The following is an 11,918-nucleotide window of genomic DNA, read 5'->3' as shown; positions in this document are numbered from 1 at the left end:
GGTAGTGCTCAGTAAGAGGTACCACTCTTTTCTCTTTGGAATGAAATTATCTTGGGATTCCCATTTAAAAAGACATTTGAATTTGTTTTAAAAGGGCCCAAGATTGCACAGGCGCCTTGGTGGCTCGGTTGGTTAAGCATCTGACTCTTTACTTCTGCTCAGGTCATGATCGCATCGTTTGTGAGATTGAGCCCCACATCAGGCTCTGTGCTGACAGGGCGGTGCCTGCTTGGGATTCTCTCTCCCTGTCTTTCTGCCTGTCCCCCCACTTGCTTGCTCCCTCTCAAAATAAATAAATAATAAAATAAAAGGGCCTAAGATTGCTTTAAAGTCAAAGTTTTTCCTCTCAAGAAAGAAGAAGAACCTTTTCATAAAACTCCATAGAGATCTCTACCACATTGGTACCCTTGAGCTGTCTGTCCCCAACTGCCACACAGATTCTGACCCTGGCATGTGTCAGCCTTGGGCATATCACACTGCCTCCCCTATCTATGCTGCACTCTTAGCCAAGATCCTAATGTGGTTTTGAACCTTGGCTACACCTTAGGTGGGGTTGGGGGTATGTGTGGTGGTGCGGAGGGGGACAGCTTTAATATTCCAGCTGCCCAGAGGCATCAGAATGATTAGATCAGAATCTCTGCAGCAGGAGCCAGGTCCCATGTTTTTTAGAGCTCCCCGGTTGATGCTAGTATGCTGCCAGATCTGAGAATCACTGGTCTTCAAGCCACCTTCTCATGTCCAAGAAACTGCTTCCAAATCATTCATACCTGTACTTTTGAGTGCATGCCTAAAAGTTTGGGCCAGTCGGCCTTTCATCTGTCCCTAGGTTCAGAAGATGGTGGGTCGAGCCCTGACTCTATTGGCTTCTTACCTGGATGCCTTCTCAGCCTCCTCATCTATAAAATGGGGATAGTGCCTTCAGTACCTGCTCCAGCCAACCCCTCCCCAACAAAGATTTGTAAAAACAAAATGAGAGAGTATCAGTAAAGAGCATTCTGTAAACCTAGGCACTGTGCACCCCAGGACTAGCACATGATAGTACAGACATGGATATAATGGCTCAGTTTATGTATCAAGTTGCCTGGGCCACAGAATGCCCAGATAGTTGGTCAAACCTTATACTCAGTGTTTCTGTTAGGGTGTTTTTGTATGAGATTGACATCTAAATTTGTAGACTGAGTAAGCCAAAGTGCCCTTTCCAGTGAGGGTGGACCTCATCCAATCAGTTGAAGACCTGAATAGAGGGAGGAAAAAAAAAAAAAAAAAAAAAAAAAGCTTCTCCCCTAAGAATTCTTCCTGCGTTTTGGAACTGAAACATGGGCTTTTTCTGGTCTCAAGCCTGCTGGCCTTTAGATGGGAACTGCGTCATCAGCTCTCCAAGGTCTCCAGCTTGCTGTTCTCTGCAGAACCTGGACTTGCCAGCCTCATAACCACATGAGCCAAGTTCTCATAATAAATAAGCATTATATGTGTGTATATAGATAAGTATACAGATATATATATATCACCTGTTTGTTCTGTTTCTATGGAGAATCCCAACTAATAGACTTGATGGAAATGAACTGAGATGTCCTGGTGTTCCCTCCATGTGGCAGTAGAGAATCGAGCTCTGCTCTCTGGGAACAAACCCATCATGGAACTAGAAGTTGGGGTTTGGGGTACTCGGGGTTCAGAGCCTGCTTTCCTGCCCATGGACTCCTATGTCATGTCTGGAACCTTATCTAACTTGCTTTGGGTATGTTGTTCAGTTTTCTGGGTCCCAGTAGTCCGAGCCATCTAGAGGGCCACTCTCGGTGCTAAAAGCCAGGCACAGGGGCTCCTCTCTGCTTCATCCTGTGGGCAGCAAGCCAACTGACCTCTGGGAAGGCAGGCTCACTTGAACTAAAAGGTATTGAGGCCATAATTACCTGCCATACACACAGGTATGTAGTTAGGTCGTGCAAACCAGGCATTTCCAAAACGAAGCACCTGAGACCCTAAGGCAAAGGATGAGGTCTGAATTTCTTTGTGGTGGCCTGATGCATACAGGCTGCTCAGCAAGTATGGTTAAATACACAGGAGCTGGGGCAGCTGTGGCTGTGGGTATGAAGGCAGAGGCAAGGTGGAGGTCCATCCTCTGCAGGGCAGGGTAAGGATGACCCTGAAGAGCCACATTTAAGAACGTGAGACTGACTGTTAAGTAGCTCTTGCTTTGAGTTCCAATTCTGACTTGCTGGTAGTGTAAATATGGACATATCCCTTAACTTTTCCAACAGCCTCCACTTCAGAGGATCAGAGTGTGGATTAAATGAGCTCACTCATGTAAAGCCCTCAGCCCAATCCTGGAGGAGCATGGCAGCTGTTTTTGCAGCACCTGAGCTGCATGGGCTCCGCTGTCCTGCCACCCTGGCCTCAATTTCCCCATAGACTCTAAGACATATTTCAGCTGCAATACACAAGGAGATGTACTCCTGAGAGCAGCTGGAGGGGGTTGGAGAGGGGAGGGGGTTGGAATGACATTGGCAAGATCCTCCTTTGTCAGGCCTCCCCAGCCAAGAGGGAAAGGGTCTCAGAAGGTTGGTATTCCAGAACAGCTGAATTGTGGCCAGCACCCCAGTCCCTTGCAGGGCTGGAAATTTGTTTGTTTGGTTGGGTTTTGGCAGTAGGGGAAATTGCCAGCTCCTTTCCCGAGGCTGAGGTCCTAAACTAGACCCTCCCCCATCACTCTTGCAGGGCCAGGCGCCAGGGATCCCCACAGTTTGTAAATGTAATCAACCTTGAGGTCTCCAGCTTCCACAGGTGCAATTAGCATGCCCATCTGCTAATCCCTGATTAATGATGTTTACAAACATGGGACTCCACTCACAGAGTTGCTCAGCCCCTCCCTCTAGGACCTGGAGGCAGGGCTCTTCCTAACACACACCCCTCCGTAAACACACATACTCTTTCAGGGCTGTGCTCCTCTCCCTCCCCTTTCCCAGGCAGGGGGCAGAGCTGGAGTCCCTCCTTGGAGTCACCTGGCCCAACTCTCATTGCACCCATGGAAAGAAGACCCAGAGAGAGCACACAGGGAGACTATGAGGTTTGGTGGTAGGGCTAGGCTCCTGTTCTTCCCTCTTTCTTACCCGTTCTGGAACCTCTGGGTACATGGGTGGGCCCGCTGCCTTTATTCACCACACCGGCTCCAGCTCTGGGGCTACACGTACATGTCTCTCTGCATGGAGGGTCCCAAGGGTTGGGATCCTCTACCTGTTCCCAGACAGAGGAACATTCCCACTCCGCCCACCTTCCCGCTGAGGACTCTTGCGGGCCCACGCCAAAAAGCACAGTAGCAAAAATATTAAGAATGCAGACTTCTGAGTCAAGAAGGTCCTGCCTCCAAATGTTGGCTCTACCTCAGGCCAGTCACTTAATCCAATTGAGCCTCAGTTTTGTCACCTATAAAATGGAGATAAGGATAGTAGGTACTACTACTACAAACATAGTTTGTGATGATTCATTACTGGATTTAGGAAATTGACTTGGCATAGTGCACGGGACATAGTAGGTGCTTAATAATACAAGCTTTTTATTGTAGGGAAGATGATGATGATGATGAAAATGAACAGAAGCATCTGAAGCTACAAAGATGCCCAGGGACTTCCTCTTCTCCCCTCACCCTCCTCTCTGGGGAGAAGGGCAGGTCCCAGCTCATTACTGGTGGGGGCTAGGGTGGAAGTGTCAGATTGGAATCACTCCTGGGTCTGTTCACAGCTTCCCTGTTTCATTAACACCTCCCTGGTGGTCTTCAGCTCATCCTCCTGGGGGAGGTGCTCCAGAAAGTTCTCACTACCCCCTACTCAGCCAGAGCTCAATGTGCCCCATTCCTAGGTCTGGAATCAGATGCACATAGAGAAGGTTTTATGTGGTAGAGAGGTGGCCACTGGCCAGGAAGCTGTCACTATCCCCTCCCCTCAGGGTCCTGGAGGCCTGGTCAGGAGACATAGTACCTGGGGCTGCCTCTTTCTTTTTCCTCCCCATCAACCTCTCATCAGTAAATTCTAGTCACCCAGCCCCACTGCATCCCAATCTGGACACTTCTTCCTTTCAAATCTGTGACTTGATGTGAGCAGCACCAGCTTGGGTTCTAATCCTGGTTCACCTTTTCCCAGCTGGATGACCTAAGGAAAATCGCTTATTTTCCAGGACATTCAGTTGCTTCTGTAAAAACAGGGACACCATACCTATAGCAGGGTAGCACAGGGCTCAGAAAATTGTAAATTCTCAATAATGCAGCCATTGTTATTTTGCAGGCACAACAACTAATCTCTGAATTATATTTTTAAATCGCAGAGCCCTGTTTAGCCAACCGGGGTGGGTGGGGGAGCAGAGCCATGTTTAGAGAAGCTCCAGTTAATTGTCCCAGTTTCTTCCCCAGACTGGGAAAAAGGAGTGGGGCTGGGCAATGAATTAGGACCAGGAGATTACTATCTTGGGCTCTGGGAAGGCTGCTTCTAAACAATGTTCCTCTCCAGACACTCCAAGAAGGATTCTGATGGAAATACTATGCCCTCTCTGTCACAATATTCCATTTCAGAGGAGACCCTTCACCAGCTGTGGGCCAGGAAGGAGGGGCTGGGCCCAGCTGCCCCCTGCCCCAACCCTGCAGCTGGCTGAACTTGGCTGGCCCTGCTTTCTCCTGCCACCTCTGTACTTCCTCTTCCCTTCAGGCTCCCAGCTCTTTTGCTGAGGTTTGTGGGTGTCAGAAGAGAGACTCCATGAGAAGTGTCACCTTTTGTGGTTGATCTGTAGTCTCAAAAAAAATGTCAGTTGGCTGAGCAGTTTCCTCTAGAAAGAAGAAACCAAGGCACAAGTCTGCATATAAGGGAGGCGGCAAGACAGTGGGCTTTGTCCCTTCTTGCAAGTAACCCCCAAGCCTCCACAGGCCTCTGTGGAGCAGACATGAAAGCCCCTCCCACCTCTAGGAATCCCCACTCCTGTCTTTTACATAATCAAGGCAGGAGTTGGCTTCACTCCTTTTATATTCCCAGGTCTCAGCCCAGGGCCAGGCACATACTGGGTATTTAAAAATCACAGATAAGCACATAAATGGGTCCTGAGGTTGGAGACTAACTGCCTCTCCCTCCTTTTCCCTATTGTGGGTTGGAGGCAAATAGCTCAATTCCAGCTGGCCCTCCCCTTCCACTTTTGGAGAAGACAAGACACAAATGATTCCCTAGCCACAGCTGCTCTTGATTCTCTGCAACAAAGGAGCTAATCGAGAGTGAGGGGATGCTCTGTAGAACCCTTCAGCCCTCGACCCTGCTGAGACCCATCTGTACCCAGGCCCTGCACAGATGCCCTTCCCATAGATGGGGGGACTAGCTGGGGGTCAGGCACAGCAAGGGGCAGGATCTTGTTTGAATCAGAGCCCTGATACCAACACACATACTTAGAACAGTCTCACTGCAGTGGGTATGGGACCCTGAAGCCATGTGCACAGCAGGGTGATGGGTGATGATGATGATGGTGATGATACTAACATTTATTATGTACTTACCGTGTGCTAACGGTTTTATGTGCCTTGTCTCATTTAGTCCTCATGATGCTTTGGGGTAGGCACTGTTATTACCTTTCGTTTATAGATAAGAAACTGGGGCCCAGAAAGGTTAAGTAACTTACCTAAGGTCATGCTGTGACAATCAGAAGGGTTTGTAGGGGGTGGGGGATGGAAGGTGGGGAGCTGAGCTTAGAAGGAGAGAACTTCCAGCTCAAGCATCAGCTAGGAGGCCTTCAGTTGAGGAGGCCAAATCTGCACACAGCCACCCTCCCCCCACCCCCACAGCACTAAACCCTCCCCCATGTAATACCCCTAGCCCCTCTCTCCACTCCACTTCTCCTGAACCATCCTGACAATCTCTAAGTGGGGCATCCTGCAGAGGGGGGTGGGGACCATGTCCTTCAGCTTGCCACGTGGCTGTGGGTGGTATGCCCAGGCTGGAGGTCAGAATACACAGCTCGAGCTACTGTGGGGTGCAGTAAAGAGCCTGGACTCCCAGAGACACCCAGATTTAGGTTTAAGTCCTGGCCCTGCTCCCAAACCAAGGCTCAGGCCTTGGTCCAGTTTCTTAACCTCTGAGCTTCATTTCCTTTCTGTAAAATGGCACCAGTAATCTTTCTCCCAGGGTTGTGCTGGGGCCTGAAAAAAGGTGCTCACGGCACATGGTAGGCCTTCAAGAACTCTTCCCAGCCTGCCTCTTCCTTCTTTCTCGGGGCTTCAGTCTGTGTCTGTCTCCTTGCCTTCCTAGCTTGGGGTCTGGTGCCTCCCCTCTCTCAGCTCTGCCTGTTTTTTTGATGATCTCTGTCATGTCTGCCTGTCACTGGGGGCTCCCTGTTGCTGCTCCCTTTCTAGGGCTCTGTCTCTATACCCTTTCTGCCCCTCTCCTTTCCTCTCCCTTGGCTCCTGATACCCTGGGGGCTGATCGATGGCAGCCGCTGGTTATCGATTGGAGTGGGCGTCCAAGTGTGGCTGCTGGAGGCCGGTATTGATGGACAGGATTGGTGCCCAGGCTGGGCGGAGTGGCAGTTGGCGAGCCTGGGGCTGCAGGGGAAGTGGGGCTCCCCCTCCCCCGCCAGGACCTGGGATGGGAGTCCTTAAAGCTGCAGACCCTGCCACTAGCATGGGGGTAGAGGATGGGACAGAAGGTCTCTGAGGACAGAAGGCCAAGGCTTGGCTCATGCTGTCACTTAACAAGATTTACTGAGCACCTACTATGTGCCAGCTGGGGATATTAGCAGTAAGCAAGTCAAAAATCAATAAGTAAAATTATGTAATGTGTTATGCAAGAAATAGAGCAGAAGGAAAAGGGTATGGAAGTGCAGTGGTTGGGAGAAGGTGCTGTTTTAAATGGTGTAGTGAGGGAGGGGCCTCCTTGAAAAGGTGACCTTTTAAGTAAAGACCTGAGGAGAGTGAAGGAGCAAGCCATTTGAGAGCATTCTGAGCAGTAGAAACACCAAATAAGTGCAAAGACCCCCTGTCGGGGGCCATGCTTCATATGCTCTAGGCTGGGGGTATGGTGTGCCTGGAGTGGGGTGAGGGATAAGGAGAGCAGGAGAAAATGGGTAGGAGAGAGAATGAGGGCAGGGGCCCTATAGGGCTTGGAGTGGACAGTCAGTCCGGGGATGACAGTTGTCCCAACTCCAGTCTGAGAGGCCTGAGCAGCTTCCACCAACGGTAGCTTCCAGAACATGGTTCTGCTGCTTCTGAAACTCCATGTGTGGAGTTTCACACCAATATCCCAGGCCCTTCACTGCTTGGTCAATGAGATAAATGCTCACAGGTTGGATTCTGTGGTTGAGTTGAGAACTCAGAGACATTTGGCAACTTGCCCCAGGTCATGAAGGAAATAGCAGAGCTGGGACTCAAATCCAGTTCTGTCTGACTCCAAAACCATTGCTTTTTCCTTCTTTCCTGGTTACCATCTTAACCATTTTTAAGTGGATAATTCAGTAGTTAAGTTTACTCACATTGTAGTACAATAGACCTGCAGATCTTTTCCATCTGAAACTGAACCAAAACTCTGTACCCATTAAATAAGAACTCCCCACTCCTCTTGCCCCAGCCCCTGACAACCATCACTGTATTTTCTATGTATCTATGTATGTGACCTTTTTTTTTTTTAATGTTTATTTTTGAGAAACAGAGAGTGCAAGAAAGGAAAGGGCAGAGTCGGGGGGACACACAGAATCTGAAGCAGGCTCCACATTTTGTTTATCCATTTATTGGTTGACTGACACTTCGGTTGCTTCCATGTCTTGCCTATGGTGAAAAATGCTGCAATGAACATGGACGTACACATATCTCTTTGAGATCCTGTTTTCAGTTCTTTTGAATATATACCTAAAAGTGGGGTTGCTGGATCATATGGTAGTTCTATCTTTATTTTTTTGAGGAACCTCCATACTGTTTTCCATAGCATCTGTAACCATTTTACCCTCCCAGCAACAGTACCCAAGGGTTCCAACTTCTTCACATCGTCACCAACACTTGTTATTTTGTTTTGCTTTGTTTTGTTTTTTGATAGTAGTCATCCTAATGGGTGTGAGGTGATATCTCATTACTGGTTTAATTTCCTTAATGACTGATGATGCTGAGCATATTTTCCTATGCTTATTGGCCAAGTGTATATCATCCTTGGTGAAATATTTATTCATGTCCTTTGCCCAAGTTTTAATTAGGTTATTTGTTGTTGCTGTTGTTTGTTGTTGAGTTGTAGGAATTCTTTATATTTTTTGGATATTAACCCCTCATCAGATGATGTTGCAAATATTTTCTCCTATTCTGTAGATTACCTTATCACTCTGTTGATTGTGTCCTCTGATGCGTTTTAAATTTTGATTTAGTCCTATTTATCTATTTTTTCTTTTTTTGCCTGTGCTTTTGCTATCATACCCAAGAAACCATCACTGAGTCCATCCAAAATTATTGTTTTTAACTACTTCTCTCCACTGTCAGGAATTCTGCCAACACCTTTAGGTCAAATTGGGCAGGCAGCGACCCAGAGGGCAGGGCTGGAACCAGTGGGAAGCTCAGGGAGACAGCAGCTCAAGCTAACAGAATTCCAGAGGCTGAATGGGGTACTTTGGAGGTAGTGAGGTCCCTGTCACTGGAGGAATATAAGCACTGAGATGACCATTCAGGTAGGATGTTGCACAGAAACTTCAGGTAGAGGACATTAAGGTTGGGTTGATGGCCTCTGATCTCTTGTAGAATTCAGCAAGGAAGGAGGGGGAGCTCAAAGCTTGCCAGTGAAGTGGGGTGGGGTGGGCAGGATGGCAGCTGACAAGTGTACCATCCTCTGTGCCTGGGGAAGTCTTGTATTGGTATCTATGTGTGGAGGAGATTCCCTGAGTTCTTGTCATGCTGGAGCCTAAACCCAAGCTCTGACCCCAGATGGCCCAAGGATCTTGGACCCCTGGGCTGGAAGATAAGAGAGATGAAGATGTGGCTCCTTCATCACCTATGAGGGGCTGCTTGTGAGCCAAATGGATGAAACAAGGACTTAAGAGCCTGGTAGACCTTGATTCAGGTACTGCCTGAGGCACTCACTGGCTGGATGAATTTGGGCAGTCTCTTTGACTTCTCTGATCCTCATCCTCATCTGAGCAAGGGGTTGCCACCTCTCTTATAGGGTTTTTTGCAGAATTACAATAACAGGTGGCTGGAGCCTGACACATCCTCAGTGAACTCCAGTGATCGCATTTAAGCACTCATAATTGCCTCTCAGCACCCTCCAAAGCCAATAACCCTGAATGGGCTATATGTTCCCTACCCTCTGGTGACCACTTCCCACTGTTCTTGGCCCTGGTCAGCCCCTCATTCCTTTTGAGGGCAGGGAAATCCAGACTCCTGGATCCAGAACCCAGCTCAGCCATGACAGATACCTGAGCTGGACCAGGGGCCCTCTCTGGGCCTTGTGGGAAGTGCTGGATGGCAGTCTGATATCCTGTCTGTTGGTCCTCTGTCTCTGCCTGTCCCTGTGGCTACTAGGCCTGGAGCTTCCTCACTCTGGTTGTGCAGTCTTTCCTAGCCAGCCCTGCATTCTGTGACCTGACTCATCTCCCACGTTGCACCCAGAAATTTCCCCCACATTACCCCCAGCCCAGCCCATCATGGAGAAAAATCAAATCTCATTAAAGGCCATTGATTTTTCTCCAAATTTGCTGTGAGTACACTTCGAGGCTTCTCAGTATTACTGTTGGTTCCCATCTTCAACCCCTCAACCACCAACATAGCTTCCTCAGGGAAATTGAGGAGCATTGGGCTGGCAGGCAATAGGGAGTGTGAGAGGTTGTAGATACTGTCTGCTGGAGCCTCCAGCCCACTCTGGCCCTTCAGCGTGGCAAGACCCTGAATATGGCACTGATTTATTTCTCTGCCTGGTTACCCCCATCTTAGGCAGAGGGGTATGTGTTTCTGCGTGTGTATGTCTGTCCTTGTTTGTTGGTGTGTGATTTTGTGTCTGCATGTGTGTCTGTGGGTGTCAGCACTGTGTCTCTGTGCACCTGTGTCTATTTCTATATCTGTGTGTGTGTCTATAAGTGCGTGTGTGTATCTGCATGAATGCAGTGTGGAGTGGAGGTCTTGGCTTGCAGTCGAACTCTGAAGGCTGTGCTGCCCATGAAACAGCCAGCCTGAAGAAGGGACTTGACTTGGGATAAACCCAAGATATGGTTCTCTTCCTAGGGGTCAAGGACTAGGTAGGGCTCTGGAGGAGGAGGGGGCACAGGCTTCTCTGCCCTCTCACATTCACCCCTGCTGTCCCTTTGTCATCTTGGAAATGGGGCACCTTGCTGACTTTGTTGCAGTATTAGGTTTGGGGTTTGGGGGCTGGTGGGAAAGATTCCCAACCTAATGTTGGGCACGAATTCTTCCCCTCCTCCAATCTAAACTAAGAGTCCCAGGTGGGCATGTTTAAGTCAAATGGCCATATATTCACCTGGTGAGTCTGGAGAGAGTAGGTTAGGAGAGAAGATGGGCAGTGAGGGTGCCAGGGAGGCTTTGTGACATGGAAGGCATTCCTGTCTGCCCGGGTCATGTTCCTAGCATAAAGTCAAACATCAAGGCCAGCCTTAATGGGGAAAAAAGTCATAAACAGGGCCCTTTGGCTTTTGGAGGGTGAAGTGACTTTCAGCTTGGCTATAGGCCGGGCCACTTGCCTCTAGCCCACCTGCCAGGGCCTAGAGGTCAGCCATGGTGCTGGACTGGCCTTCTAAACCCTAGGACACGGCTGAGCTACCCCAAGGAGCAGCCTCAATGGGGCCTCCTATAAATTTGGGGGTGGAATGGTCCCTGGTTATGCGTCCTCAATGAAGCCTCACCCACTACCCATACCCCAACCCTGTGCAAGACATGTCAGGTTCATGACTGTGAATGCATGTTCTCCCAGAGGCCTCCGCCAGGGAGCTGGGAGCAGCACTCTGGGTTCTGGGGACAGGCCAGATTTATGGCACTGGGAGAAATATTTAGGCCTGAGACAGTTTGGTTGTGTTAATTATGGAAATCTAAAGATAATCTATATTTAATGCTGAATTTTGTCAAATTTGCTAAAGAATTAGGGGAGCGTGTGCAAACAGTGACACTTCAATGAAGAACAAGGTGCAATTAAACTCTGAAATTTACAGTGGAATAATTGGAGAGCATGACAAATATAGTTATCAGCAGCAACTAATTAGGGGTCTGCTCGAGGTTTCTGGGCTTGATTAATCTCGCCTGGATGCTAATAAGTTATGCTGGGCAGCTGATACTATTTGTCGCCTCCTACTTTCCACCCTCTCTCCAGAGCTCTTGGGGATTGGGGATGTGACCCATTTGGTCCTTCCCTCTGTACAGCCTGGCCTAAAGGGGGAGAATAAGGTCACCAGAGCTCCTATGCTGAGACCCCCTTCTCCAACTAAGAATGGCATGGACACCTTGAGTGGCATGCCCCTGACCAGGCATCCTGGGGTCTTACTTGAGACTTGTTGGGATTGGGGGAAAGAGGGTTGGGGCTGAGTTTTGGGGTCTAGCTGGGCTTCAGTGGGTCATATTTCTTCCCTCCCTGTTGACATGGCTCAGCCTGACTCCCACCTCTGTCTTTTACTCTACACCTCATGGGAAGGGTCAATGAAAGCCCCTGACTCCGACTCAAGAGAGATCCATACAACCGTTCCTTGGCCAAACACCCACCTCCTCTTTCCCTGCCAGGTCTCTGCTAATCTTCCTTACTGCTGATTGTGGCCAAGCCTTAGATCCACTGACTAAAGCTTAAGCCTGTGCTGGAGCTGTTATCTAGCTGGAGTGTGGCCAGTACCCTGGGCATTGCTGCCAGGTCCAGCTGTGAAGCAAAGCCATCCCCTTCCTCTCTCTGTCTCTCATCTTGTCTCTGATTCTCTCTGCCTGATGACCCAGAAACTTCCCT

Source organism: Prionailurus bengalensis, chromosome E1, assembly GCF_016509475.1.
Source record: "Prionailurus bengalensis isolate Pbe53 chromosome E1, Fcat_Pben_1.1_paternal_pri, whole genome shotgun sequence".
NCBI lineage: Eukaryota > Metazoa > Chordata > Mammalia > Carnivora > Felidae > Prionailurus > Prionailurus bengalensis.
This window is presented reverse-complemented; position numbering follows the sequence as displayed.